This window comes from Ischnura elegans, chromosome 10, assembly GCF_921293095.1.
Source record: "Ischnura elegans chromosome 10, ioIscEleg1.1, whole genome shotgun sequence".
Lineage (NCBI taxonomy): Eukaryota > Metazoa > Arthropoda > Insecta > Odonata > Coenagrionidae > Ischnura > Ischnura elegans.
The window spans coordinates 90,547,133-90,574,803 of NC_060255.1; the positions used below are offsets into that span (position 1 = coordinate 90,547,133).

The 27,671-nt window shown below is 41.5% G+C and overlaps 1 protein-coding gene across 3 annotated transcripts in view; it reads right to left on the minus strand.

The window, feature by feature from the left end:
- Positions 1-27,671, minus strand: part of LOC124167206 (heterogeneous nuclear ribonucleoprotein L) — a 313,940-nt gene that overhangs the window by 250,224 nt on the left and 36,045 nt on the right. The gene's annotated exons all lie outside the window — the stretch shown is intronic.

Genomic DNA, 27,671 nt, shown 5'->3' on the forward strand with positions numbered 1-27,671 from the left:
AGCATGCCAACATTCAGAAAAATATCCTTAACTTCCAAAAACGATTTCCAAACCAATTTTTAGTCTACAAGCACTTTTACATCAGATGGATCCGGGAATAAAAATAGATCCGAAATTTTTTTTTAATTTCATGATTCGCTGAACAAGAGTAAAAACGTATGAGCAAAAGGCTAACACAGGATACGCAAACGATGACCTAATCACCCAAAAAGCGATATCGAAGTATTGAAGAATATCCAATTAAACTGATAAATGAAATCCCGGCGCCTCCTACTGTCGCCTTTTTTGCAAATCCCTCTCACTGTAATTACACCTTTCAACTTCCACGCGTCAATTCGACCCCAATATTATTCCTTCCCACTTCCACACATCAATGGCGTTGGAAGGAGCGGCAGATCAAACGCGCGAGCTCCGGGAAAACGAATTAATTGGAGTTTAGAGCTTGAAAAATACCATGTGACTTTGAGGCTATACCCCAGAAATACAACGATAAATATGTAAATTCACAGTATGGAGAGAGGATCTACTAAATTTTCTTTCAAATCGTGAAGCTTTGCGTCCCTTGATTGTCATGGCCGTGATCAAAACTAAATTAATACGCCCATTTTACGTGAAATGTTGCCAAATACAAGTCTGAAACGGACTCATCATTCTTTGCATTAATATTAGTCTTAGGTTTTCCGAAAATTCAATAATAAGACATACACGGCAAAAGAGTGATGATGAATATGACTTGTGTTGCAGTGAATTTCACTCGTGCTCATTCATGATAGTTAACTCTATCTTAGAAACAGATTAAAACATTACGGAGCACACTAAGATCAACTTCTACTAATCAACACAATCCCCTACCCACGCAGTCATTACCCCCAATGGTTATATGTACTACGACGAAAAAGCTCACATCTAAAGATAAAAGAGGTACTCACTCAAGAAAGCACAATATTTACGAACCTAGGAGCAGGCACTACGACCTGCGCACAAAAGTAATAAGGACTACACCGGAAATTAAGGGACAATGCCTGAACTTCGAGGCGAGATACGCCGTCAAGACACCCCACATCAAGAAGAGAACGGCCCCCACATCTTTCAAAGCGTGACACCGACGGCAGAGCACACCCGAGGGCATCTCGGCGACAAAACCCTTGGAGTGTGGAACCCTTTGGAGCGACACCCAACCCGTGGAGGGAAAACACGCATCACGACTTGGCCCCTATCTGCACCCATCTTCACACGGATCGCATAAAAATGTTTACGCCGGGAGCGAGGCAAGTATGAGTAGACCGCCGCGGGAGACAGGGAACGTCAGATAGCGAGAAGGCCTGGCCATGCACAGGAGGCGCTGGCCCGGGGCGAAAGTGGCGGAGAGGAGGACCGGCGTGAGCGATGGCTGGGCGAGATTAGCGGAGGAAATTGAAAGGGAAGGAAAGGAGGAGGAGCGGGGGCTCCGAAGGTTTAGATTACGCGGGGATATTGAACGGATAGGGCCCAGTGAGGTGGGAGGAAAGCTAAAACGCCTCATACGAGTCGGGAGCCTTACGACCCTAGGTATTAACGAATGAGCCTCACGCGCTGTTGACCCTTGGAAGGGCTTATCTCCTTCAAGTTTACCCTGAGACCCCGCAAAGGGATGCACTTCTCCCAGGGAAGACAAGGGACTGGTACGGAAAGGGGTAGTCGGGGGATAAGGGACCCTCGAAAACAGGGAGAAATCATGGCACCATACGTATTTATACTGAAGTATTACAATGCTGAACAGTAATACTACATACTCAGTGCACCGAAATTATTAATCACGTTTACTTCGAAATTGTCTCTCATTGGAATTCCTTCGCAAATGTTTTCGAATTGTTCCGCACTGTCTCCAATTGGGCTTTGATTATGTTGTGGTTTGTGTTTGAAACGATATCCCAAAAATATGGCCATAAGTCATTCGTAGGGCAATGAAGACCATTACAACCCAACTCATGAAAATCGCATAACATTCCTATAACATGTAAATAAATTATTAACTATTGTTTTCGGATTCCAAACGTCCGAACACTCGTGACTCGAAAAGGCGTTAGTAAGTATAGATAACAACGATGAACTTGTCACTTAATGAATTAGGGAAAACGAAATTTACTAAATCCAAAACCATGTCTGCATCCTGAATCTATGCTCGAAAGTATGTATTTACAACCAGAAAGTCAACTAAAGACTACAGCATCTATCCCAATCATAGCGTGCAAAGATTCAAGTACGAGAACGAGAGTAAACTTGACATTACAACTAAATTTTTAACAGCATTTACATTTTGAAATCTATCAATGTAATTAATACACACACTAATATTAATGACTAATTTACGTAAATAATTACAGAAATGCGGCAATTAAAATCCCAAGATAGATTTCAGCGACCCAGGAAGAAAAACCAATCAAATAAGCATGAAATACAAGAATTTCTAGCTCCTTTGTTATCTCAGATAACAGCACTCGAGCCTGATAAGCATAAATGGGAAATTCCACTTCTTCCGAATCTCTCGCTCTCAAGGTCAATTCCCGAAATACCAAAGATGATGATAATTAGCGAATTACAGTTGCCGCCATATATCTTCTACTACAGGTACAGAGAAATTCATTACTAGATGCGTAACGGTTGGCACACGAAAGCACAGGAGTTCGTGGAAACAAGTTTACTACCGGAAATTTTTCTATTAATGAGGAAAATCACATGAGTTGCAGTAGTAACATTTGCGCTAAATAACTCGCCATATAAACTATGATAACAAATTAGCAGCAACAAATGGAAACTTAGGAATGAACTCCCCACAACTAAGCAATGTGGGCCAGAGATTACGCGACACGCGAAGACTTGATTAATTTGGATTTCAACGTGATAACTCAATAAGAAGGCAAACAGGCTACCTGTCACCACTCAAGTGTTATCAAACAGATAAGATAGGGAATTTGACTACAACAGACGGAAGAGAGAACGACTCACTCTTCCTACAACGCGTACGAGCGATGGTTGTAAGCGCCACGCAGACTCGACCGAGTCCGAACGTCCTGGATGTTGAGGCCTACGGTCATTTATTGACTAATACAAATAGCGACGCAGCAGTGGAAATAATTAGTGCCTGCTTTAAGTCCGAACCACGCGATTCAAAACAAACACTAAATCCCCACTTATAGAAAACGCATTACTGAAACATGCTTATTTCAGATATGTCATCCTCGATGATAAACTATTATTATTTTATTATTATTAAACCTCGATTATAAAAATATTATTCGCCTAAGACATACCATGGCAGTCACAATTTCATTCATCCGACCATTTCCTCATCGTCAACAACATGAATTTCTAATTTGCAGGTAAATTTGCCATTAAAAAGATGGGCATAGATATTTCGGTTTACCTTTCATGAAGAATCTTCGCCTTAAAATACCAGACGTCAAAAACGTAAGGACGACAAAATTTTCAACGACGCATCGTCTGCACATTGATAGGTATACCAATGATTTCTTATAGAAATTATCAGGTATTGAAATTCAGTTTCCAAAATAAATAGTTCATAAAGCCAATTTTTACGACCGGCAATTTTCGAAGAACCTCCCTGTCACAACATCAAGGACACCGATTCTCTCAAGACAATTAAAGCTAAGCAAAATACTACTCAAACTACCTCTCCTACTCAAACAAATATGTATTTAAGCAAATGCCACCCCAAGAACGGATAATTAAAAGGAAAGACACCACTGCTGAACCCTTAGAAGAACTTATTCCCGTCATTTTCGATTGCCAACTCCTTCAACCATAACAGTAAAAGACACCGAAAACCAGAAACACTGACATCCTCTGAACTCCAACTCCAAAGCCTTCACGCGTCATAAGACTTAAGTAGTCATTACAACTTCACCGCAAGACGATCAAAGGAAGCGAGAAAAAAGCAATACACCCCGCAGCCATTAACCAACCTAGTGGTTTTACTGCCTGTAACATCCACTCAACCACAGACCAACTTCCGCAAGAAACAAGGTAACAAGAAAGGTAAATTTTCAAGAAAAACCTGACGACTGGCTATAAAACGGGCTATAATGGGTAAAAAACAATACAAAAACTATACACCAAGAGCTGAATGAGTAAGTCCTGCATTCATACCGGTTACCGGCGATAAAATGCTGCATCTAATGAAATAAGAGTAAAAATGGACATCGTACACATGTAATCACTAACTTAGAATAGAGGGAAATTTGGAAAACCGATATCTTACAGGAACGCCAGTAATGAGGCAGAGATCCAGTGTAACTACAGAGTGATTGATAACAGAAAGCTAATATAAATAACCAGTTGAGAAGCGAACCTGATCAACACAGCAATTTTCAACGGAATTGGAAATGTAAACCTGTAACTGTTCGTTAAAATAGAATTGAACATCACGGCACATTCTTCCTTAGTTTCATACGATCAATTTCACGAAAACCAACAGTTGGCTATCACGTTTACTCCATTAAGCGCGATGCAGAGCAGAACTAGGAAGAGCAGGTAAGCTACACGTGAAGTAAAGCAATATCCAGTGCGTCGAACAATTTGCAACTCTTAGGGGCCGGCAGGTGCGCACAGAGCCTGGCACAGAAACAATTACGGGAACTACGGAGGAGAAAAACTGTCTGCCGCATAAACGGGAAACAGGTAGCAGGATGAGACGAATGGAAAAAAATCTCCCGCTGAACGCGTTGAAAATGTATGAACCCGGCACTCGGCTCGGGGGAAATCACGAGAATATCTAAGAAGAGCGTAGAGAATCTTTTTCCAATCTAGAGGGCGATAGCGGACGGGGTTGAAATGAGACGGAATGGCATGAAGAGGGACAGTACGTATACGTGCGGTGGAGCGATAGGGAAGGCAAACAGACAAAAGCGGGCGGATTAGAACATGGACTGAGTGAAGGATCTGCTAAGGCCGAAGCGAGGGAGGGGAGGGCTGCGTGAGATATGGAGTGGCGCGGAAATCGCAGAGCAGATGGCCCGCTCCGCCCACTGGGGGCCGAGGGACACCCGAGAGGGGATATCCAGGGCTTGAATTTCTAGATTGCGGAAAACGACACAAGCTTACAAACCCCAAAGGAGGAGGAAATAATCGAGAGGCGCTATTGAAGGTTTTCTCACACGGCCTTCAGCCCGACATCCAGGTTCGGAATTCCTGCGCCCACCCGAAGAATATTGACACACTATTCTGGACGCCGCGACGAAACATGGACGGCCCCGTTCTCACTATGTACTATGACGCAAAGGAATACTATTGTAATCTCTATGCCGCCGAAATTGCCGGCCTCGGAGGCGACGGTGTAAAGCCCTTAACTGCCAAACAAGAGGTCGTGGGTTCGAGTTCCGCCTGGGTTGCTTGCTACGATCCAGGGCATGGATGTTAGTGTGCGTTAGATTTGTTAAGTTTAAAACCCCGATGTCAAAGGCTAATGATGCTGTTTTTGGTGGTACAGGTTTAAAAAAACGTGACTTCTCTGCTAAATAAAGTTGTAAGTTAATTTAAAAACGACAAACCTACTTATTATTCTCACTGATGAGTATATTTTTCCTTCCAAAAAATACTTATTGCACTCACAAGTTGGTTGAAGCGCGTGAGAGCTAAAGAACCATGAATATTCATCGAGGGCTGAAAGATAAGAAATCGACCTCTACCTTGCATAGCCCTCTTCCGACGGAAACCCAATAAAGTTCGTGCCTCACCCGACTGTCCGCATTACCACTGCAACATTACTGCTGCTGCTGCTTTACGTAAATTTAGAATTAGCCTTGAAGACCCTCAGATAACGCCCCGGGCGCGCTTTTCTATCGAATCTTTATCTATTACATTTACTTATATCGTTGATTTGGTGTCTTCCTATACTTCAACTACAGGTACTTATAGGCCTATACTGCAAGGCACTGAATAAACATTAAAATTACTCAAGCGAATTAAAAAATCATTTACTCATATTTTTATTAATCTATAACCTTTTCTTTTGCAGCCAATTGAGTACGTCGTAATATTCAACTCAAAGTAAAATTGAATTACACCCTTCCCGAGCTTCCAATTCCTTCCACGATCATAACCCATTCACACGTCATCCTACCGCCCAAACTTCCTTGAAAACCACCGAAAGTACTGCGGGAAAGGGTGGAGCTCCGCGAAATGGAAATTTGGGGGAGCACTTGACAAAAACAGCTGGTGGAATAGGGCCCTCCCTCACCCATCCCAACACAACCCGAAGGTCACAGATGCTACGTTGCCTTCTCCAGGAAGGAAATGGAAGTGAAGTGAAGGCAGAGGCCTTATGACGGCAGTCTGCAGAGGCGCAAGAGGGGATTGAATGGGAGTTATGCGGTGAAGAGGTGGGGGGACGAGTAGGGCACCGAATAATCTATAGCGCCCGTCACAACGCGGCCGGGTGCCGCGGAAATAAAATTAGCGCGCGCGGAAAGATTGCCGCAAACGAGACCGGCAAGACAGCTGCGTTCGATCCCAACGCGGCACGAAAATATTTCACGGTTTTGACAGCGGGCCCAACGATTAGCGACCCCCCTAATCGAGTAAACACACGTATTCATGTCATATCATCTTTCCCTTTTTCCCAATGAAAATACGACGACCCCACCGTAAGGCTACGAATGCGCGTTGTAATTCGGAATAAGTAGTTTTTAGAATCTATGAAGTTTTCTATTCCGATTTAATACCCCAAGTTACCAAGTGCGCAGCTCTGGCCTCAGAAAAAAGAAATTTTGATTTCTCACCAACCATAAAAAACAGATGAAATGGAGAACACTTCCCCAGAGCTAATTTTTAATTTCAAATGAAAAAATCTTCGCAAATCTATCAGACAATGCAATCTTCGCATTATTTTTTTTAATTTGCCATTTTTTAAAACGAATTCTTAGATACAAAAACAAAAAACCCGACCATGGAAATTATCATCAAATAAATTTAATTTTAATAACGTTTTTAAGTTACGAGAGGCACAAGAGTAGATGGCACATGAGTACTACGATATAAATGAAAGCCGTGCCTCATTATGTCTACCTCGTGCACAAAAAAAAAACATTTTCAGAACCATATGGGACAGTTCAGAATAAGAAATACATCCGAGTGATAACCAGTAAGGCGAAATTCAACAGTAAAACAAACGGAGAGAAAAAATATATTAAAAAAGCCATCGAATCACGTTTATCGCAAAAAAAATCTTCACTTTTTTACATCTAGAATGTTAAAAAAAATCAAAATAGACCACGATCAACTACAACAAACCGACAGAACCATAATAAGAAACAGTCATGAACAGTATGCAAGTTATAGTGAGACAAAACAATGAAATCTAAAATACATCATGTTGAAGATCGTAAACGAACAACATAGTACAAAACTAAACTCGCCAATTAGGCGACAATGCAGTTCAAATGCAGTCGGAGATCAATGAACCTGCAGGCCCCGGCAATGTTTTGCGAAGTATTACAGCGAGCTATTTCACGGGCTACCATTAGACAGCTAGGCATACACGCAAAGGTCGTGCCGGCGCACCCAATCAATTTGCCAAACGAAACAGTAAATAGAGAAGTCAGAAGCGCAGCCGGCGAATGACGGGCGGAAATTACTCGAATGGTCAGAGGGGGAATGGGCGAAGCGTTTGCGGGACCGAAGTTGAGAAATGCATCTGGAACCTTCAAAGGAGCTAGGGAAAATGAGGCCCAAGACACGCCAACGGCAGTCGCCTGCACTCCACTACCAATGACGCGAAACTGGATTTATTTTTAAGGGAGTTACGAATAGGAACGAACACATGTCACATCCCTAACCATTCCAAAATGCACCCTTTCACTGAACTGTGCACATTAACGCCTGCCACTCAAAAATATTGAGCTCAATGAGAAACATTTCCAGAAGAAAGCTGTTGTGAATCAGTCAATGTTTACAAGCTCTTAAGGCATAAGTACTCTCAGGGATAACCAAGACGATCTACAGAAATTGCTTAGTCGAGTCCATAAGCCATTGCAGACAAGATAAATGTTTACAGCCATCGAAGTAAAATGTTATTTACCATGAAATCTATACAAGGCCTAGCAAGGTTACTATAAACACGTATGCACCACATTACAAAAGTTCTTAATTATTAATACATTAATTCGGGGGGTGAAATCGAATTCGCCGGCTAAATGACTGTCGCACGCGGATCGATCAGTGGGTAAGCGTCTATTAAAAATCACCCAAAACTACCCTCTATAGCGCATCACACAACTTCGGACTTTGATATGGATTAAGTGGAAGTATTTTGAAATTTTACTTAAGCGATTTGACTGTGCTGATTGGAACACATACGAAAAGGTAACCCATAAAAAACATTTCGCATAGTGTTGACGAAGCAAAATGGGTGAAATTTGCCATGAAAATATATTAGGGTCACGGCTGAGCCAAATATTTTTTTCATGGCGAACTTCAGTGTGTATAATTGCACCCCAAAGCGTGACTGCGTACAAAATCACCTGTTTCACGAAGTGTTTTAGAACAAGAAGTGTCAAATTATTGAAACGTAAAGTCACAGAATGCAAATCGATACCTTGGATAGACAATTGAAACCAAAGGAGCCTTGCAGGCATATATGCAGACACGCCATTAATATTACAATGTATAGCCCAAAATAAAGTTCCTTACAAATGGCTTTTCGATATCATATAAAAATTCCAGACAGTATTCAAGCAACTACTTTATTTTAAACCCTTATATAATACTTCAGACAGCGAAACGCTCAATGCGATTTAATCGCTAATGTAACGAAATTTCGAATATTCGGTTAAAAAAAATACATAAGAATTATTTTCGGCAAGGACCGACCCTAGCTATGACTGACGCTGTAGATTCAAAAGCGAAGTAATACACATTTAGGTTTACGTATAAAAGTCGCTTATTGCTAAACACCAATGGGGTGGTATTTCGCATACTGATGCATACGCTCGATAACCGTCGAGATTCCCTCGTAGAAAATCGAAGGCATAATGGGCGTGCGCCATTCATGGTCACGCGCCGAAGACAATGGAGGAGCCGACGACAACTCTGAATAGCAAAAGCGACCCGAAATCATTTGCAGCCGGATGGGCGTCCCTAATGGCAGCACCGAAGCAGCTTTGAATGAAAGAGCACAGCGTGGGCACAAAGAGACGCAGACTACAGGGGCTTCATGTCTGCCAGTACTTACACGTGGCAACAAAAAGTTACATCACTCTGAAGAATATTTAGAAATTAATATATTCACGCGCTATTACCATGTGGTGCACATTATTTGAAAGGTATTAATTTAAAATTTTCACGTATGAAATGATATCTTGGCATACTCCTATATACACCACTATGAAAAATTTTCTACGCGCAAGTCCATAATATGGCAAAGTAATACAAAACCTCAATATTCAAATTCCAGAGTTTTCGCCAACATAAGTTCATTAGGGTATCGGTTCGCTAGCTGCCATCCTACTGAGATGGAATTAGCACGCCGAGCGATACCTCACACTATTTAAGTATTCTATCGATTTAGGTACCTAATTTAAATGAAACATATTGACTATCACTCCAGCCCATCTCCCTCCCAAATAGGACTTCCCCATTTTAATTCGCAGTAACACCAATATTTTATTCAACCCAAGAAAAATATTATGTTCAACCCCCTTCCTCGCATACCAACCGTCACTATAACACGGCTTCTAGAATTCCCTTCACCCTAAGCACTAGCTCCGTACAAACCCATATCAGTAGATAATTTCTCATCGCCCAAGGTAGATTGCACTTCGTCGTTCCTTAACCTCTTCGTCCGCTAACAATGTCCGTCATTTCCGCGTTAAAACCTCAAATGCTAATTGCGATAAGACTTAAAAACCGCACACCAGAACGTAAATATATCACATGGATTTAAGGGCGTGCAAAACAATTTATGATGAAATTAGGTGTCAGTTACTCCACAAGAAAATCGTGGCAACATGGTTAACTAAGAAATAAACAACCGAGGCAAACTCTATCGTAATGGAAGGCGTAAATATAACAGCAGTGGTCGGAGAAGCAGTAAAAAGAATGGAAAACTAGAATGAAATGGTTATCTCGATATATAACGATTTCGAGAATAAATTCTTTCAAGCGGAGAACGCATGGGCTAACGATCCTCAGCCGCTGATGATTCCACCAAAGGGTTGGAAAAACCTGAAATCAGCATTACAGAATCAGAGTACCTCTCGATAAGAAACTATCCGGCATGCCACATAAGCGGGCCAATAAGGCGCATGTACACAAGGGCGGAAACATATAGCCTTGGCACTTTCAACAATGGTTGGAGTCTGCTTCAACATCTCCCAGCGCACAGTGGGGCCAAACCCCACTTTAGACGGACAAAAGTCAAAAACTTTTACTAACAACCCTAAAATATTCATATATATGTTTTAGAGACCGCTTTAATGAAATCCAATATTAGGTTTTCAATATTTTCGATTTTTGGATTTTTTTTTTCAATTTTATTACTTTTAGAATTTGAAAAGTGACTTCATTAATTGTAAAAATAGATTATATATAAAACTTTGAAATAACAAAAATAAAAACGCTCACGTTAATAATCCTAGTGGTCAGAAAAATCTTATATAAAATTTGCAAAATTATTTTAGCAATATCTTTCAAAAAACCTTCATGTTTAATAGAAAAATAAAGATTTGCTTTTAAGTTTGCATGTACCATTTTCCAATACACAAAGAAATAAAATATTGCATTGAAGAGGTAGTTTTTACTTTCAAAAATAAAATACAATAGAATATGGTTTATTGCGCGTAGAGAGTGAAAAAGTACTAAAGTGGCATTCCGGAATCGAATAAGTACACCTCAATTGAACGGAAATAACCTTTTCGAGCACTTCATTCAAGACAGGGAGGGAGCCTCGGGAATGGCCTCTCTACATTTCAAAAATCTTAGCCCTTGAATAGAAAACTTCACCGCTAGTATCTATGAATAGACAAAATATATAAATTATGCAAATTTCATTTATTACAAAATAATAATATCTTAATGGACACTGTTTATATTATAGTTTACCCGTTGCGATGCGGCCATTACGGCCGGATGGATTCCCCTTCGGCTTGTCATGCATAGCTAATCTTTTATTATAAAACTCTTTCTGCAACTCGATGGCAGTTGATTTCTTTTACATTATTTAGCTCATTATTCAATTAATAATATATCTAAAAATCACGTTACGATTCCGTCCGATTATATAACTTTTCTCTAATTAAATAAAACTTTTCATCGTGAAAAATCAACGACGTTCCATTCATGATAATTAATTTCTCCAGGGCTACTTTCTCCAAAATGTAAATATTAAAAGCAAATTTATATTTTCAATACTTATTACAATTGATTGAAAGGTAAAAAAATAAAATCAAAGGGACCAGTGTACTGTAATCATAGTTTAAAATCGATCGTCCATTTAGGCGTCTGCGACTCCGGGACCAGTGCTTCGCTTTTCTCTCACTTTGACACTTATTTCTACGCGAAGGTGCACACATACCAACCCGAGAAATACACTGTTATGCAGTTCAAACATCCTATTACCCAACTTAATATTTTAAAAACCCCATTTCAAACTTTCATTTTTGGACTTTTGTCCACTTAAAGTGGGGTTTGGCCCCACTGTGCAGCGGTTCAACTGTGAAGCCGCTTTTCAATTAAATTCCAAGGCAATCCATTTCCAAACAACAAGATTCCCAGAGTGCCAAGCACTGACAGGGAAAACTTGATGGTTAATAATAGAACCGACTCCCCTGATCCAGTGAACTTAACCCCACATAAACTTGGACTATCAACTGCAGAGTCTGTTTTGTAGCAAGGAACAGCACGCCATGGGAAACCGCAGGTGGCATATGGCAAGGAAGCCGTCGCATGCCTTTGCCCGCCGTAGGACGGGTTAATCCCTCACAGAGCGAAGAGAAGATACCGGCCCTCTGCCGTCATACGCAAACCAGCCGTAAGACGGAAACAGCAGGACACCCAAAATTGACCAAGAAGAAAGACCAAGTAGAAAATTGACCATCTACAACCACTCAAACGAAGGACTTTCATTTCAATCACAAAATTAGTATCAAAGAAATGAAAAAAAAGTCAGTGTAATTACTACAGCGAATCGAAGGACATGATGAAAACGTAATTTTATAATGAGTTTTTTCCACACAAGACTACTACACACATTTTCCTAAGATATAAAATGATTTTCCATTAACAAATTCGATCACTCAAAATTTTAAATCCTAGGGATTCTCTATTTTTAAGTATTTAGTACTGTAAGATTGACTTCAGGCGATTTGACAATAAGATCGAATACTAGAACTACAACGGGGCTATTCATTCTTTCAATGACTATCATATACTACCGAGGTAATATGGAGGATTTCAAGAATTAGTGAGCTCTACAAAGGTACACAAGATGCCACGAAGTTTTATGCCCGAAACGTTAGTTACCACAAGAAATTTGAACCGAGAAAACGAAATATTCTTAATAATCGCTTTGAAGTTCATCTCAATTAGCACATGTAACACATACATTAAACCAAATATTCGTAAAATAAATGTAAGTTTACGTAACGTATTTTTAAGAGAAAATAACCTTACTAACGACCCTTGACGAATCGAACACAAAAACAATGGCTTCTAGTACGGGAAAACCCATTCATCCAGCATTTCTGTAGGAAAGAATGAGTTTTTACCCCCATACCAAGAAACTAAGTTCCCGGAATTACGCACTGAAGAGTAAACTCGAGGGGGAAAGAACTCGACGCTTGAACTGGTTCACACAGACAACGCATGAATGGTCGGGCATGGTAGCCCGTAGGTCGAGACGCCACCGGCAGAGGCGCTAGCGTCGACCACCAACTCAAGAGGGAGGCTGGCACCTGCTACTGGTCCATCCGAAAGGCAGTGAACGTGGTGTCCCCACCAAAAATATTTATTATGACATTCCAGACTTGTCGGGGTGGAAAGAAAAAATACGAAAAGAGTTTAAAAAATGAGTGGCATTTGTTTTCACGGTGTGATCTTCACACTCTAAAGAACGAGGGGGAGCGATATGCTTGTCGATGTACCATGTCACAGGGAATGTTTTCCCCAACTCGGTATTTGAAAAAAAAGGCGCACTTCGCTGACAGGACCCAATCAACTTAACACCGCAAACTCTATCGCATATAAATAATTACGGCGTATTATTCGGAAAATGTTCACATTTGCGTCAAAATGAACACGGAAGGGTTAAGGGTTACACGGTAAAATTAGAGCGAAAGGTACACAGGAAAGATCCACCTTGCTTATTGCAATGCCTGAAGGCGATAAAACAAATTTATTTTCGGATGCTAGTAAACAACTGTAGAGCCACCTTTACCAGAGCTTAAACAAAAAAAATTAACATTTTTAACCAGTAGTAAAAAGTATAATAGCAAAATTCTACATTTACTGCGCACGAACCTCGAAATTCCACAAAAAAATGATCATTTTTGAGCGAAATTGCTAAGTTATCATTATATTAAATAATGATGGAAGAATTCCACGAAGCAAATTCAAGTAATCCTCACCCCGGTAGCTATATACTAAAGCCTGATTTCCTATGAAAAACGTTAAATCACACTAACGAGAAGAGGGATTAAAACGTCCTAATCCCAAGCTGATGATGGGAAATAATTAAGAGAGGCCTAAAAGGACGACGATTTAAAAAAGGAAGATTTATTAGAATAAAAAAAGAAGCAGCGCTAGAAAAATGATAGATAAAAGTAGTAGACGTTTACTTCAAACCGATTTCGTTATTGAATCACGGATAAATAATGCCTATCGTGAAGCGATAAAGCTGTAACTAATGCTCCCACGAGCCCGAGATACCAACCTTCGATATTCACCACAGTCGAAATTACGCCGCCGGACACAAAGAGAAAAAAAAAATGTTCTAACCCAAAATGCGACTCGATGGCTTGAATAACGAGCACTGGGAGCGGAAATCCCGACAGAGGACCATTCTCAAAAGAATTTAAGGTCCACTAAAGCCCATTAAATATGGATGATCTCACTTCACTATCGGAAAGCGGGCAACTCGTGTGGAATGGGGAGGCAAAAATAGGTGACGGTAGGAGGTAAAGGTGTGAGAGAAGATAATTGCCAGGAACCATTCCCTGAATAAAGCTGGACCGCTCATCCGAGAAGATCTCCGAAGCAAAGATACGGTGTCAGGGAGTTGGGACAAAGCGGAACACCGACACGGAGCTGTAGGGAAGAGAAACACACGATGCGAAAGATAACTCGCACACCTTTCGAATGGCAGGAGAAATAGAGAGGGGAGTGCGCACATCGGCGACGATAAGCCACGGATTCCAGTATCACAATGTGACTTTGCTTTCATTTTGCGGCTAACATTTAAAATAGTAGCGATGTAATATAAACGCCGTTTAAAGAATCATAACGTGATGGTTGTTCCACGAAACATGGGTTGCTAGGATATTTTATGTGAAAGGAATTGAGAACAATAAGCCAAGTAAAACCTCAGAGAGACCAAGAACAGCGGGGTGATCAGGACGTGTCGGGAGGAGGCACGACCCGGACGGTCAATGGGGTAGAACCCCCTTCTGGGAAAATGTCAACATTATTATCTCTAGAAATCACTTTTTATGCTATAATGGCACTAAAAATTACACAATTCATGGGTCGTAGGGAAGGTGTTTCGCCAAAACATACTGGTGGAGTAGAATGAATTTTTTTATAGGTTAATATTTTTTGCTAAGATAAATTGGTTGGGGGGGCACGTATCCTTTGTGCCCCCTGGCTACGTCACTGAGTATGACAATCTTTCACTAGTTCCATCAGTAAAATATTACTAAAATTACAAACACACTAAACAATCATTAATCATACTGATGGAATAATGACGGGGGGTTTGGATTGACGTTATTAAGGGAAGGAAAAAATTGGAAAGATAGAGGGAAGCCAGGTAAAATGCATGCATAATAAAAACGAAGATGAAAGATCTTGCATCCAGCAAAAAAAAACGACAAAATTGGAGAACGATGATCTCATAAGTTTTAAACTTAAAACGGTTTCCCAATGAACCCACCTTAACAGGTCGACTACATCCACGCGCTATAGCATACAATTCGTAATATCCATAGTAAATTTAAATCAACAACCACAAGTAGTAGTTATCTCTGTTTTCCCGTGGAAAAAAAATATTTTACAGACATAAAAAAATAACGGAATGTGCGTCAGTTGAACCGACGAGTCCAAACCAGAATCATCGTACTTCAAGAATACAAGTCATATGCCACCAAATATAGGTGACTCGAAAGAGAAGACACGGGTGCGGAAGACTTGGGGCTGACTAAGCCATTGCGTGACAGAGGGTGAGGGCGGGCTATGGTTGAGTTGAAGATTATTTTGGGTTTTCCTTGGTAATGGCTGCGGGATGACTAGGCGACAGGGGATGATACGTAAATAGTTGGTCGTTCGTAATGACTCGTCACCCCTTTGTACAAAATACTAAAATGGCCACTGTCCCTTGCTAATCCTTGCGAGCCAACATTGGAGTAACAACCTAAGGAAGAACTAAGAAAACTTGACCTTCTACGTACATTTTCCTTTGGGATATTCCTCTCGCTTCCCCATTATCGGATATGCCTTTCCGTAATCACGGAGTACGAAGCACAGATGCGTCACTCAATGCCAAACCTCAACTTACATGCAGTTTGCCATGCTCACTTTCTTTCGGGAGGACGTAAAACATTAGAGGTAAGGCGATGCATAACTCAGGCTTTTTCTGTATTTTGAATTAACCGGCCATAATATATATCCAAACTAAACCAATTCCTTAGAAGTAAATTTCTCATTAAGCGATTACACACACAAGGTGCACACACATTGGTAATATTCCTACATATAAATATATCACCAAGGCTACTAAAATTGCGAAACTTTTCGAGCGTCGTAATTGCATGACAAACACCCTAGAGGTGGCTCGTAGGGTATTATGTAGATTCCTTTTGCTCCGGACAAAGAGCATACATACTGAAAATAAGTTTGCGGCAAATAATAAATTACGGGACCATGCTTCAAATGAAAGCTAAAGATGGGTCCACCAATACCAAAGACACAGACACGTTATCAACAAATTAGGCATTCCAGCCTTTGAAGCATCATTACGAGATCCTTGTTAAATCAATGATATCTACAGGAGAAAAATTAAGGATTTGTACATCACAAAAATACTACAACTTCCAAAAGCTACGCTCTATCATTAAGCACTTTCGTTAGCTCGACTTATACGCGGAGCCATGAGATTTGTGCGCAAAAAAGGACCGTTTTGAAAAGTCAGCGAGGCGAAGCTCAATCACGAAGAACATAAGAAACTGAATTAGAAGTCCACCAGGGACGTCTTAAGGTCGCATCCTCATCCACCCACACACGCTGGATAACACATTCCTAGCATTCCCTTTATAAAGAACGCTCCATTAAATTGATTCTACTACGCCATTTAAAAAAGCCGCAACAGCGCCCGCACTTTTACGACACCAGTCCCTCTAAAAATAGCACAACCTCGAGAGGGAGACAACTGTCACCCTTTGCCTTAAAGAGGCGTTGCTATACTTATAGCACGGCTGGCCGCTATAAATTGGACCAATCCTTTGTGGTTGGTCCCGTTGCCACCAACATGAACTCAACGACTCTAGGATGCGGAAATTAGTAGATACTTGACATTTTCTCCCACACGGCTCGTGCCATAAACACACCAAGCGTCACAGTTATAACCATACAGTCAGCCATTCACCACACTCCCAAATTTATCATCATTATATTGTCACGGAATATTATAGGCGTCACAGTGGGATTAGAAAAGTTGCCAAAAGGATTCTTGGCGACCGAAAATGCAGTAATCTTTGTCAGATTTGAATTGAAAGCCATTAAGTTAGGCACCAGCCATGCATTTTAAACCAGCACCATCCAAGTACCTTTCAAAACTCCAATGCATGCACACAAAATCCACAGTTTGAGGCTAAATTTTGAGGAATCTTTTCATATCCACCTCAAAAATATATTTTGATTTTCTATACACCTCTTAGTAGAGTCCATAGTGAAAACATTCAATTCAGGGTCACCATTGATTGATTGAAGAAAACTGCACAGAAGTAAAAAATATAATTGAATGTAAATTTATGTAAATCTTGGTAGCTGGTACATGGTGCATTCAAATAAAAGCAAATAAAACCAAAGGCTGATTTGGATAGCACCTCTCTGAAATATGCCACAGACGTTCGCATTCCACACCTTCTGGGAGGGAGGGCCACTTAGTTCCGAGTACTACTCCCACCGCGAAGGTTTATTGTGACTGGCGATATATTTGACTGTGAATTTGAAAATGAAATTGAATATGAACTATGGACTCTTGAATGCTGAGGCAGTGGTGAATAACAAAGAAAATACACTGGTTAAAGCATGAACGGAAGCACAACTTGAGAATTAAATTTGGCATACGTAACTTGCGAAAAAATAACGAAACTGAAACAGTACATAAGGCCACATAAGAATAAGAAACGGAATCAAAAAGATAAAATGCAACTGCCAGGGGGAGAAATGCAGAGACCGATTAGAGGATTTAGAAGTAGAAAAGAGAATTATAATGATACAAATGAACTAGAAGATACACCGCGGGGTCTGGTACGCTTAATATACCGTCAATTTATCATCATTAGCCAGCCACGAGAATCAAAAAAGAGGGGGAGGCTGTCCCATCGTTGCCAAAGAAGTTTTCCCTTAAGTAAAAAAAACACCGCAAAGTTACGGAAGTTAAGATTTGAGCAGCAATGTATGGACAAAAAGATGAATCCAATTCACCTGTTAGCAATACAATTCTATGAAAACTACTAGGTAAAGAAATGCTTTTAACGAAAATGTTCACCAAAAATTTTTACGCGCGACGGATTTAAGAATCTTTCGTCAAAAAATCGCCTAAAATTAAGAGCTCGAAATCGGCAGAACAGCGGGAACGCAGCGTAATGAGCTGGACACCTCGCTGCTGACGCTTCGATGAACCATCGTTCTAAAGGATTCAAGAATACCCAGACCAATATTTATTCATCCGCATTATACTCCACATTTAGGCTTCTAAGAAATCATTTGCGTAATTTTTTCATCTTTTTGGGAGAAAGTAACATAATCTATTCAAAGATAAAACACAAAAAACTGAATATTTTTTAAAGTAACAATTTCCAGACATTTCCAAAGCTGTACGTCGCGTTTATTTCTCCTGTGCATAAGTAAATCGCAAAGCCGAGTAATGGGCTGCGAATTCATTAACTCCCTCGACAACTCACGGAAACTGAGGGGAAAAATGACATTGCATCGAAACTATTAAATTACAAAGAGGACAAACCCAAATAATTCAGGGTGCGAAGAATATCTCTACTACTACCGCACAAAATCTCTAATGGCGACACGAACTTTCCCAATTTAGAGCAACTCGTGCCAATTTCGTTACAATATAGCGGATGAATGTTAGGTACTAGCATCCACAAAATAAATATTGAACTAATCCCTGCCCAATCCGCCAAGATTTGCGGACGGAATGACTGAAAACCAAAATCATGAGACTTAAAAATAAAAAACTCACTAGATGTAGGCGAAAGGGGAGAAAGAATAAATTTAGACGGTCGAGGAGGAGGAGCAGGAATTATAACTTAATTGTCGGATCTCCACTGTTTCCCTGACATAACAACCAATAACATGACAGTAAAACCTGCCCACAAAGCCGGAAATAAATTGAATAGGTCGATAAAGATGATACTGGATACTGAAATCCAATAACTTCAGGTTTTATCCATGGGACCTGCGTGAGAATACATTCCATAAACAGCAATTTTTAGTTATTTCATTTCATTCTCAAACCACTGGATACAACTCTTATAGGCAATTTTATATCAGGGTATTCAACAAATGTAACATGTAAACGTACACGAACAACCATGCCCTGGACCGGGGAAACCTACCCAGGCGGGACTCGAACCCGCGACCTCTTGTTTGGCAGGCGAGGACGTTACCCCACCGCCACCGAGGCCGGCTATGGCAGATATACATGGATTTGGAACATTTCTCCAATTTTTTTTCACTCTTCCATGGCGCCGGCACAGAAATCCAAACGGAGACGCCGATTCAATCGGCAGCGTACACTATTATCGGAGACTTTCAAGAACGACGCAGAGGCACGAGGGAAAATGCCAACGGGGAGATCCGCGCCTCCCACGAGATTACAACATTTCTATAGCAAGATCCACAAAAACCAATTCCACTGGCTGGTGACAGGGCGAGGATGACAGACTCAGGGGAGAGGTAAAGGGAGTCCCAGCTCTGTCACTGCGTTCGGCCCACAAAACCTGAAGAGATAGCCCCGGGATTCCGGCCCGTCGCAGCACGATCAGGGGTCGCCGGGGAACAAAGCACCCTCTTCCGGCGCCAAGTCCGAGCCTCGAATCCACCTATCACGACGCTCTTTCCGGTCCCCTGAACCCCATCCATCGAACCCTCGGGAATTCGTCAACTGGCAAGAGAATCGGTTCAGGGAAGCTTCCACTTCGTTCGTTCGGGCTCAAGTGGGCAAAAAATCTTGACAACTGTGCCCTTTTTTCCGATACCTAGTCTACTCCTAAAGCAAAGTAAACAAAAATGCGACATCACTATGCTACATAAATTGAGCCGATTTTTTATCCCCCAACACAACGAGTCTTCATTAATTTTACGTCTTTTTTGTGTAACGAATTAATTTCTAACACCAAAATTCACATGTGCTGATGGTCTTCCCGACTATTCCTTGTCCTTGTTCAATGTTAATTCATAAGGTAGAATACACTACCATTCGGTGAAATTTAGCATTAAATTCAATTTATCAAGGTCGTTACATTTTTAAAAAATAAGTCATACATTTAACATATTAAAAATCACACTTTCTATGAATGATAAAATAATTCTACGACTACCATCCCAAGGAAAGTAAGGAATTTTGCGTAATTTATTAGCACAAATTTGATAATTCAATGGCAAGGATATGGAGGTTGATATTTCTTCCACCTACACATAGTAAGTGCCTACAGTAATTTTACGCCTTATTTGTTAATGAATCAATGTTAACAGCAAAATTCGCACGCGCTGATGCTCTTTTCACAGATTGATTGCCCAGACAATGTCGATTTATACATAGACTATGCTTTACATCGGTCCTACGGAAATGATTAATATCGCAAATCAATGGTATGCCATACATAAGGCTGAATCACACGATCATTTTTTCCGTCCCTGAAGAGTGATAGCTACAGCGATAGGTTTTCAGCTACCAAAAGAGTGATCGCTCGAGCCATCATTTTAAAATCACATGGGCATTCCCAACGTCCCGTGCCGCATAGAATTGAAATAGCTGTTAACGGCCTTACGTTCTGATTGGCCAAAGGACGGTGCCAGCTATGTTTTCAGCTACGAACATGGCGAGTGACGGAAAAGGGGTTGGGATTTCAATCCCTAGAGCCATCGCGCCAAATGATCGCGATAAACAGTCATTTTGTCCGCCGTCGCTCGTGCGGTAGCCGGAGCTGTCCTTTCAAAGGTTAATAATAGGAATAATAACGATATCTATCACTTCCCAAAAATTATACATAGATACATAGAGAAAATAGTGCAACGCAACCGGGAACCCAAGAAGACTCAATCTTTTGTAGGGTTTGCAATTCAACGAAAATGGGTGCTTTCCATTCATGCAACTCAAGCGTTGACTAGTGTCGACTCACGGAAACTGGTTATAACTCTCAAATTCCTGCGCGTAACCGTTTGTTGCCTTGTGTCACAACAGTCGGCGACACACAAAGAACGGAATACGAAAACCACGACGCAAGTCGACTTTTATCGACGTGTATCGATGAATGGTAGGCACCCAATGAGTTTGTGCTCGGCGATACATTACAAAATAGTTTAAAACAAAAACATTGTTTGGAAAAAAATGAAGTGTGATTCAGGCTGTAATACACGTCATTTGCGTTGGCGATTCACGTCCGTAAACCCACTTCCAGCACGGAGGAACGAGGAGGGAGGGAAGGACCTTCGTCCCATCGGGGTCGGAATTCGCGCGGGGCACGGCCGGATGAGGTCACGGCATCTGGGGCGTCTGCGCCACCACCGCCTGTCCCCCCCAAAAATACCCGGGGTCGCACTGCCGGGGAGTGAATATCGCGAAGGGGGCCCAAGGCAGATAGAGAGAGCGCGAGTCAACCCGCCGAGATAGAGATCGACAAAGACGTTCCGGCGAAGGGAGGAGGGAGGCGCCCTCCGCGGGCACACCAAGCAAGCACTCTCCGATCGATCACGCCCCTTTCGGGAGATGTGATGCAGTCGCTGAGCGCGACACACCAGAAAAAAAATTACGAGGATTCATCCGGCCGCCGCCGCACACAGTCGAGACACTACATCCATGCTTACAGCAGCTTAATATAATAACTTCAAGGAGTATCTCCATAATATATTTTTCTCTCTCCTCTTTATACACCTAATTTCCATTTTTGGGTACTACATTTTCTCTGGTATTTTATGTGTCTGTTATGTTTAATTTGTTTTTATATTTGCACTCCAGCAGTTGGTTGAAAGCGTGAAAATGTAAGAAACACAGAACAAATTAAAATTTGAAAGTTGAGATTATTTGTAATGAGTGAGTTGGCAACGCTAAATCGCGGCGGAAGTTTCAAAGTTACAACGACAAATCTTCCTATATGCATAATAAATGTATTACTTTCAATATGAGGAATTAAAATTATTATAATTAAGTATTGAGGTATTCCAGGATTCCAAGTAATAACATTTAATTGCGAAGGTTTCCTCGGTTTCTAGCAGGTAGAATGATCAGTTCTTCCGGGTTACCGTCCCCTGGCTTGACTTCGTCGGACTAAAGCGACAACTCTATTCCAAAACAGTTTTCAGAACAAAGAAGAGCGACTTCGACTTGTCGTCTATATGAATGAAGCACCAAAGTTGACATCCGTGAGGAGAACCCAGAAAAGTAGCAACTTCTTAAATTAACAAGACGCCGCGGAAACCTTGCCAATAAACTGACACAACTATCTTTCCGTTCATCCAAAATTATAAGAGGAAATATTCAAGGAACGCATCTCAACCGTGAATTAATCGTGATATCGACATCTGAATCAGTTACTGACTAAATACTCAGCTACTGACAACTCTTAAGCTGAGTTGCGTTAAGTAATTACAGACTAGAAGACGCTCTTCTAAGGCAATCAACACATCACTACAGAAAAGTGAACACATTTATCGCGCTAGGCCGGTATTCTTTCCTAGCTAATTACTTGTTTAAAACTAACGCTACCATCTTGAAATTTGAGGAAAAATTGGACGGACTCTTTTCAAAATTTACCATTATCACAAATTTGACTATTTTAAACCCGCTTATTTCGGGGTAAAATTATATACGCATGGTAAACGTTGAAAAGGTTCAACATTTAATTATGAGGTATTTCAAGATGAACTTGGCTTGTAACGAATAATAAGCCAAGGAAAATAGTGAAAAGGCAATCAATAGAGCGGGAGTGCTGTGTCCTATTATGTCAAGCGACGGTATTATGAACGGGGGTTACTATTGAGAGGGGCTTCCACCACCGTTCCAATGGGACGCTGGAGGGGGTAGGTACGCAAAGGGGGATGGGAATGAGGGGCGCCAGACCCCACCCACCGACTCTCCCGGGGAGCGTGGGGAAGACGGCGGCGCCGTGCCGGCGGCATCCGCGGTCGAATCCGAGAGCTGCGACGGGAACATCTCGCATAACTGCCGGACAGTTGGACAACCATCGACCTCATAAAATACTGCTCCAACTACTGCACGTTATGCCATCTCCGCAAATTTCTATTGAGGCCAATTACACGTTCCAAGAATTTACACAAAATAACGCGGATGATCGTGCCATCGACTGTGAAAAAAATTACGATCCAAGAACTGTACGTTATGCCCCCCTTGCACTTTCCTATTCAGGCTATTTCAGGGAAGCAATAAACCGGAGATAAGAACATAATGTGCATTCAACTGCGAAGGAAAATACAAAAGACAGTTTAACGACAGGGAAACTTACGACGAGCAATATGAGAATTTGAGGGGGGCGCCGATACCTCGGGATAAGATATTTTACTTGAAATACAAGCTTAGTAACTCTAAAACGATTTTAAAACTATTGGGATTAGCAGGTTTTAAATCTTTGCCACGAGAAAAAGACAATCATCCTTAGACTGAGCCAATAACAAGCAACCTCCATACGCATAAGTGGCGATTTCAGTCTCTTCGACTAATACTTATGTATGCGTTACATTTACAAAGGAAAAACAAATACCATTAATAAGTCTAAAATAAAATGGTCTAAAAGAGTTCTCATTGAAAAATTTCCAAATGTATGCGGCCTATTTGCCTAGCGAAAGTAAGATAGTTCATTTTTAGTGATTTAAGGACAAAACCAAAAGAGAACGTGGCTAAATTTACTGATTAAGCAATTACTTTCACTGAATCAGAAAAAAGCATTAGATTGAAGTTCTGGTGTAATAAAAATTGTTCGCATTTCACTTAAACGTCATAACAGTCATTTGTACTTTATGTTAGTATTCAATAGTACTGTAATATTCGACAATAATATCACAAAGATCGAATTGCCGGTCTGAGATATCGGACATAAACTAATCTTAGGTTTAGAGCCTTATTATGGAGAGGTTCCCGTCACCATAGTTTCAGTCCCCATGAAAGGAAGGCAGATTCCTCACACTTTTACGGCCTTAAAGAAAGCCCTTGATGACAAGACACTCGGTAATGTCAAACAGCCTGCTTGCAGACGGCGAGCATATGGGGTTGACATGCACACGAAAAAAACATGACTGATGGCAGAGGGGTGGCGAGCCTGTACCAATACGACGACGGGTCAAAACGATACTAAATAGGGAAGACTAATGAGCTACAATGGGCCAAGCAAAACGATGAGGATTCGGAAGAGTTGTAATAAATCCACATCCGTTCTTCCAGAAACAGTGAAACAGAAAAAAGAGAACGATTTAAAATCACTGTCTCGGTAAGACAATTCGTATCGCCAAAAAATAGCGTATGTGAACTAAAGAATGCATTATCATAGGAATACCGAAGTAGATATATTTTCTATGCTAAGATTACTTAAAATGCAACATCTTCACGGCCTGAAAACATTTCTCAATGTGAGAATCGTGTAACATATTTAATTCACTCGAACCGTCAATCGATTTCAGGGAAATACGTCAACAGGCAAACAACTAATGAGACGTAGTCATCCATATCTTACACAGGCGATATTCCTTAGTTTGAACGATTTCATGTCAAACTAAGGGCATCACCGCAATGGAAGACAGGAAATCTAAGAGATGCCAACCAACTGCCTCCAAAACACCTCATACGTAGGGAATAATTTGCTAAATACTCGACAGAATAATTAGCACAAACGAACAAGCTTTCACATATAATACGAAAACCAAAAATCAGGAAGTAGCGAAAAATCATCGCTTAAATTGGATTAATTGAATTAATGAAAAATTATGACAACTCTTTCAGAGATGTCACCGGAAGATAAAGCGATATAAACTCAAGAGCAGTGGCCAATAAATAATATATGGACAGTTTTCCCTCAACTTCTACTGACGAACTTAATTTCAAAACAGTAGGTATCAAGTAAAACTTCGCCCTTAACGAGGTGAAATTGCTCAACGCTTAGACCACGGGTCGTCGACCCGCTGCCCGCCGGTTAACTCCTTGCGGCCCCCAAAGGATTAAGAAAATATTTTACGCAGCAACAAAAAAGAAACCAAATATCGATACACTCATAAAAAATAAACTATCAAAAATCGTATCGATTGAACAATTTAACCAATAAAGATCGTTGAACATTGTAATAATGTTTATTTTACTGATGTGGTGATAAAGTAACATGCAGCAACGTGGCCCTCCGGACAACGTGAAATCAATTTTAGGCCCTTGCATTAGAAAAGGTTCAAAACCCCTGCCTTAGACACTCGTGAGACTAAGAAAAAAACAATGCTGAAGAGGGACAAAATAAAATCCGTAAAAGTGAGGAGGGGAGGGGGAATAAAAAAATCAAAGCGTATGGAATACCGCACCACCCCTGCGGCATAGCACCAAAAGGCGACAGCAGCGCAGAGTGAGCCAGGCGCGATACACACCAAAACACGGCACACACAACCCCACGCACACGGAATGGACCGCAGAGAGAGAACGAAGAGGGGGTTGGAAGTCCGGCGGATGGACTTGGACGGAGGGGGGACGTATCTGCCCGGGGACCTGGGGAGTGGGATCGAAATAACGCCAGGGTGACTGGCAAGGGATGGAGGAAGGGGGCGGAGGGGAGGAAGGGGTGGGGGTTGCGAAAGGGGGAGGGGAAGACGATGCCCAGTCCATCACGTCGGGGAGAGAGCGAAAGACTGGGAGTGAGAACGAATGTCGCGCTTGGATGGGGGGGAATATTCACCGAGGAGTCACGGGAAACGTTAACGGGGGCGGGGGCAGGACTTAAAAACACCCCGAAACACTTGAAAAGCGCCGCGGAGAGGTGCGGGAAAAAAGAGAGAATATCGGGGTTGGTAAAGGGAAAGACGTGAGTGCGACGGTAAATACAGCGGAACGAGACGGAACTAGTGGGATGAACTAGATTGCGTCCCCATAGACATCTTAAGGAGACGCGCCGAGAGTCACTATAAAAATATTTATGTACCTCGTAAGCGTCAGAGAGATTATTTAGACACCTTATGCTGCAACTGTTGAGGCTGTTTTACGCGACGAAAGCCTTTTGGAAAAGGGAATAAATTCTACAATGTAGATTTTTTAAATCAGCTAAGTAGGTTTCCGAGCACAAATCCCGATTAGCGCACGAGTCAGCAGCTTCGAACGAAACCACGTTCCTCGAGTTTTTATGGAAGTGTCTGAACAAATAATATCGCCGAGTAGAATAGTTTCATGACCGTTTATACTACTTTTAAAGTAAAGAATCAAGCACATGCAAGGACTCAAGAATCTTTCCATTTCGCTCACCAATCACAACTACTACGAAATAGGAAGGAGGTCGGAACTAATCATCACCAACTGTCCCGAATTCTTCCGTCGTGAACTCATCCTTTCCAAAGCCACGGTCTAGAACACCGAACCCCACACAGCGAGGGCAGATAGCGAGGCCGAGATGTAAATTTAAAAACACGAACGAGGCTAGAACAACGCCAATGTTTACGCTAAGCGAAGGGACGAGCTGGACACGCACTGCGGGAAGAACCAACAAATGGTCATTGGCGACGTTCGATTTAGAAACCTCCCGAAGTGACAATTCGGGGGCGGGAGGCGTGGACGGGGGCAGTTAGGAGGGGAGCCCAGGTGGATATAAATACGCACAACGCCAACGTCGCCTATAAAACTTCCTCGTCCACAAACTCCCCCATTGTCCCGACTTCGGCGACAAGAAGTGCCCACGTGCAAAACGGAGATAGACGTTGGCACGGGATTGATAAAAATTAACTACCCGCGTCTCGAATACCCCGCATGCGATCCTATTCCGGGATAAATACCTCAATAGTTATCCAATTTAGTGAGAATCTCAATATATTCATGGTCAGACATTCGTATAATAACCAGATTCTCATACCGCATAAGGACACAGGATATTTAAGACAAAACGCCAAATGGAGAATGCGGTGTATTCCAGTGCAAACATTTTCATTCTCATCGAAGGTTCTACGGGACACATCCTGGCGAAGCAGTTGAAACCCTAATATTCAAACCAACCATCAGGTTTAAGTACTGTGAACCTGAACAGGGAAAGACAATAAATGAACAACTCGAACGCATCTATTGGAATAAATTTAAGACTAGGCGATTTAATTTTAATTGCTATGAAGATCCAATAGAAATGAAGTTATACGGTAAGTTGGTGAGAATTTTTACAAGAATCTTAATGAATAAAAAGAAAAATGTCAATTATAGCAGCAAAACAAACATTCAATCGATATTTAATGGCGTTATTTCACAAACAAATACTGGCATCCTTAAGAATAACAAGTTGATAGAAACCACCGTGAGAAGAAAATCTAAGTCCGGCGAAATTTATTAGCGAATACGCTACTCAAGACAAGGGCCGCGCATTGAATAGTGGCTATTGTTGACTTTCCACAAAGGAATGATCCCTTCATACGAATCAAAACAACCGCCATAGACCTAGCAACCGCCGATCATGCCGCCAAATCTACCTGAAAATGTTCGCGCACTTCTAGATGAAGGCCGAGTACAATGACCCTCCCGGACTGAGAGAGAGAGACAGAAAACAATGACGCCACCAAAGGTAAGCGCACATTTGTACTGCGATGCAAAGAAACCTGTCTTCGGAATGTAAACTGCAAGCCCGTGACTTTTGTCCGTGTAAATTAAGAGACGGGATCAAAGGCACGGGTCTCCACGTCAGAAAAGCGTAAGACACGCGTGCGTGACAGCTAGATGAGAGATGGCAACGTGTGAATCAAATGGGAATGAGTCCGACGCGCCCATTGGAGGAGAC